Here is a 5152-nt window from a genome sequence, read left to right as displayed (position 1 = left end):
TTTTAAAATCAACATAGGAAAAATTCTATAAAAATACACCAACTAAATTTTGTTAAGCTTTTAAATATCCAAATTTTTTTATTACTCAGTTTAATATCCAACTAATTATGTTGTTCATTTTAATACCCAAAATTTAAAACTATACCCACTTTAGTACCTAAACTTTATTTATTTTAATAAAAATACTAATAAGTTTCAAACAAAATTTTTAAAAATCTCTAAAATTTACAAAACAAACTCATAAAATCTAAATTTTTTGGTGTTTGAGAAATAAAAGTAAATAAATAGTGTAAAATATTAAATTTTGTAATAAAATTTGTAAGTTTTAAACATTGTATTTAGTTTGTTTTCTGAAATAAAAACGAAATTTATTTTTATCATTCAAATTTATTTATTTATTTTAAAAAAAATTTACATGGTTTATCTACCTTCTTTCCTAAATCTTAAAATAAAATTAGAATTTTTAATATTTGTTTCTTAGATTTTCGAGATTTTTGAAATTTTTTTAAGTTTTTTTCAAATTTAGTAGTATTTTTATTAAAATGAATAAAGTTTGAGTATTAAAATGGATACTAATTTTAAAAGTTTGAGTATTAAAATAAGTAAAATAATTAATTGGGATATTAAATTGGACAGTGAAAAAATTTGGATATTAAAAATCTTTAAAAAATTAGTTGGAGTATTTTTATGAAAATTTCCCATTAACATATGCGTTTACTAGCAGATTACAAAGTATAAAAATATGCATAGACATATAGAGATGTCTGCTCTCGCGACACGAATCTGAATAGTAATGAAAACTATGTAGTAGCTAATTTTTCATGTGTAAGCTCGTTTCCAGACTTTCCACAATCAAAACTTCGAAATTAGCTTAATAAAAAGATGGTTTGATGTTTCTTAATAGAAATTCACCAAAATATGGAAGTTTTTTGTAAAAAAGAAATGAAAGTTGTGAGGGTTTTAGATGAAAATATAGAGAAAATGAGAAGAAAATAAGTTTATTGGTATATAGTGAAAAAGATGAAAATTTAATGTTAGTTTTAAGAATCTTAAATTGGCTGCTCAAGGTAGTTGGAAAAAATAATGATAATGACATATTTGAAAATAAGAAGAAATTTTAGGAAACACTAAACAATATTGGAATTTATATAAATATTTTTTTTTAAGTTAAGGATTGTATTAGAAAAAAATGGTTAAATATAGCAGAGAAAAATGTTTTGTTTGTAGTTGATTTCGAATTATAGGCTATTTTTGCAAAACTCTCTTTGTGCTCAAATGCTTAAGATATGTGGTTTAATAGAAAAAACAAACACACTGAATCCAAACATTTGTAGTAGTTTATGTTATACAAAATGTTGTTATATCTTCGGTTACACAACATGTACGTATAGCAACCAAATATATATTAGCTATACATGTGTGTGTGTATATATGTATGCATTTTAATTTCTAAAGTGTTGATGGTCGTCTACCGTTTTGTTCAAGTCTATTGTTTTAATGTGTTTGTTTTGGTACTGTGTGAAGAAAAATGATTACATTTTAAAGAAAAAGAAGTCATTATTAAGGAATTGACGACTTTTGGAGAATGCCAAAAGTTTCCTAAGACATTCTCCTTTTAAACAATCATAGATAAATGCCACTTGATTTTTTTTGTCAGCATGCCACTTAATATTGAAAGAAGATATATAATGGATTTGGTTGTAATTTAACACATTCTAATCCGTCCTACGAAAAGTTATATTTTTGTTTTTGTTTTTATTTTTAAATTATTTTTATATTTAAATTAATTTTAATCATATTTGTTCTAATACTTTTCCGTTTTTTTTAAAGATGTTTTAGAAGATGTTTTTCAATTTATATGATGTTTTGAATCTTTCTATTTAGTACTATTAAAACAATTGATTAAAATATTAAAGTAATGTATAATTTTTATCTTATTTGTTAAAACATCAATGATTAAATAAATACTCTTTATTATAATCAAGTGGTTTTGATAAAAATAATTTTTAATTTATGTGATGTTAAAACATCTAATAAAAAGAAACAGAGGAAATACTAATTTAATTTGATAGAATAGTAATCCTCTACAATAAAGTAGAGATATATGTCCTCTCATGCGTCCATGTCACTCTGGAGAGGGAGATTTTTTCGCTACATGTTAATTCTTCATTTGTTATACTTTTTCGTCTGTAAAATTTCTGTGACTCTATTTTATTTCCGTTCAAAGAATATCTTATGTTTGGGCTTAATTTATTGAATTCATTCTGGTCAGACTCATTGTATAGGATTTCTTTATTTTAGACGTAACGGCGAGTAGAGACACGTAACTTCTTTTTCAGACCTTTCAATTTCTAATTCCTTTCATAAACCAATCAATTGTCCCAAACAAAAGAAAAACGTTTTCACTTCCCCTTCTCACTGTCAAAATACGTTAGAATTATTTAACTTCCACGTTCATTTTCTCCAACATAAACGGTTGCATGTTTTAATGGTTTCTTTCTTTTCTTTCTATTTGTAAAACTTAACCCTAAATTTCAAAGCATCCATTTCTCTTTTAACCTCTCACACTCTCTTCCGTTTAATGGCTACAGCCGCTGATCATACTCCATCAAAGAAATTGAAAAAACCAACAAAGCGTTGGCGCAGAAGAATACGGTAATCGAGTCACCATTGTTGTCATCGAAGGTCTCAGCCAAGGGAAAGAAGCGAAGTTGTAGGAGAAGATTTGATGGAGATGCATGCGATGTTGGAGAAGATGAAGATCGAGAAGGAGAAGACGGAGAGGTAGTGATTCAGTCATAATAGAAACCCATTAAGAAAGGCGATCAATAGAAATCCACCACCAACCAAAGATTCACTCAGTACCCACTAAAATTATAATGGGTTTGTGATTCATATCTTGAACGGTGGAATAAATCTAAATCGATTTTCTGATATTTAGTTCTTATATCTATGAATTTCTACAGAGCGGCAAGGATTGCTAATCCTTCAGCCAACAAGGATGATTACAGACATGTAGTATGATCACCTCTACACTCCACCTGTGTTGTATCTCACTATTTTCCAGGTTTCCTTCTTCGATTTATGATCACCTGACCTTTTGACGCCTTTTTCACTCTTTAGAATTTCCCATTGCATTTACAAGTCTTGCCTATAAGAAGGAAAATTTGTTCATTTATGACCTTCTCCTAATCATGTTGGTAGAAGCAAACTAGTTTGCGAGAGTAGTTGATTGATTGGTTTTAATTGTGGATTTAGACTAGCTTTTTCTCCAAATTGATTTTCTTAATATTAACATGCGATGATCATGTTATATTGTTCTATTATATCTCATGTGAAATGTTTATTTCTTTTGTTTCTTCTCGTTGCTACCTCTGTTTTGACATTGATTATGGCTTCCTCTCATACAATTTTTTTTTGTTTTTTTTAAAGAAAGAATTGGTTTATTTATTAAGGAGTCAAGGCTGCAGATTGTTCGTTGAGACATAAATATGATTAGGGGTGGGCGTTCGGGTAGCCATTCGGGTTCGGTTTGGGTTTTTCGGATTTCGGTTCTATTTTGTAACACCTTCGAGGTCCCATTCTAGTAAATCTACAAGTACGGTTCGGGTTCGGATATAACACATCGGTTTCGGTTTGGTTCGGATAATATCCGAAGTAACCATATACCACTCGGATTCGGGTTATATCAAATCGGTTCGGATATATTCTAAATAAAATCTAAAATTTAATAGCAAAACATAAAAAAATATATACTTATTTATATATAATAGAGTATTTAAGACATTAATTTAAATGATAGATACTTATTGTTAGATATCATGTTGAAATAAATATGAAATTGAATATTTGAAGTATATATTTATGTTTTAAATATTTATAATGTATACTAATTTGGATATTGGGATCGGTTTTTTGGATATTTTTGGATTTTCGGATTTTTCGGATTATCCATTCGGTTTTGGTTAATAACACTTCGGGTTCGGATATGTTTTGTAACACCCTACAAGATCTATTCGGATATTTTTAACATTTCGGATTCGGTTCGGTTCGGATTCGGTTCGGATTTTGGGTTACGGGTTTTATGCCCAGCCCTAAATATGATGACTGTGCTTTTTGAACAGTCTCAAAATGTAAACTTATCTGATTTCGGTTTAGCTTTTTTATTTGTCAACTTTGGTCTAGCAAAACTTGACGTGGAAGAAATTACACATATCGGCATAGGGACTGCAGGAAAAATGTGAGTATTCCAAAACTTAGTTAAAAACGCACTTTTGGAATTTATATCGACTTATATCATTTCAACTGATGCAGAGGTTACATGGTTCTTGAGTATTCAATTAGAGGTTACTTAACATTTGTCTATAACTTAGATGTTGTCTTTTTAGAGATTGTCAGCAGAATGAGAAAAGAAAATTGACAGACAAAAAGAAGAGTTTGTTTACCTTATTGATTGAGTTTATGTCTCGCAAGAAGAACAAGAGAAGGATTGTTTTATTTACACACGATTAAGGTACAATCTTAAAACCGAAAAAACTCCATGACAGAAAGCCTGATTTATGACAGATCATTTTGATTGTTCTTGCCAATTTAGGACACACAATCTGGTCAATATGTGATTGATATTATGTGGTATATTTGCTTGGGCAACTGATGTATATCTTAAATGATAAATGAAAACCCCTCTAATTAAATGATAAATTTTGGCTAAACAGTTAGATTGCAGCAAGTAAGCAACGTAGTCATGTACAAAGCAAGGGTCGAACCGCAGGACATGAGAATTGAGAAGGAGAGTTCGAGAGCTCAGAGGAGTTAGTGTAGGAATATACTTTTTGTCTTTAAACTTCTTGACATGTTTAACACATATATAAATAAAGTTTATGGTTCATGCGATTAGTTGGTGTGTCCGAAATAATTTGACAATGTAATATCAAATCACAAAGCCGGGCTTACGAAAATCATAAAAAGAGAAATTTCTTAATCTATATTGTAATATCTTAACATGTGATTTTATTTACTTATGTATCTTTTTCCTTACCCAAAAGAAACACGAAAAATCACTCAAACATTACCATAGGCTTTATCATTCACACATCCATTTACTTTTTCCCTCATGTTATCCCATAACTTTTAAGGGGAAAAAAACTACCAA

At 29.0% G+C, this 5152-nt stretch overlaps 1 long non-coding RNA gene across 5 annotated transcripts; it reads left to right on the top strand.

The window, feature by feature from the left end:
• The first annotated feature begins 2337 nt into the window (after positions 1 to 2337).
• LOC130511032 (uncharacterized) lies at positions 2338 to 4981 on the top strand. Of its 5 annotated transcripts, none has more exons than XR_008944811.1 (3): positions 2338 to 2491; positions 2592 to 2883; positions 2967 to 4981. It is a non-coding gene; the product is annotated as an uncharacterized LOC130511032 (long non-coding RNA). The 5 variants fall into 5 exon arrangements; XR_008944812.1 differs by lacking the exon at positions 2338 to 2491 and having other exon boundaries at positions 2498 to 2883; positions 2967 to 3067; positions 4186 to 4981; XR_008944813.1 differs by lacking the exon at positions 2338 to 2491 and having other exon boundaries at positions 2498 to 2883; positions 2967 to 4240; positions 4389 to 4981.
• The last annotated feature ends 171 nt before the right edge of the window (positions 4982 to 5152 follow it).

This window comes from Raphanus sativus, chromosome 4 (genome assembly GCF_000801105.2).
Source record: "Raphanus sativus cultivar WK10039 chromosome 4, ASM80110v3, whole genome shotgun sequence".
NCBI classification, from domain to species: Eukaryota; Viridiplantae; Streptophyta; class Magnoliopsida; order Brassicales; family Brassicaceae; genus Raphanus; species Raphanus sativus.
The sequence above is the reverse complement of the archived record's forward strand: the minus strand, read 5'-3'. Positions and strand labels throughout refer to the sequence as shown.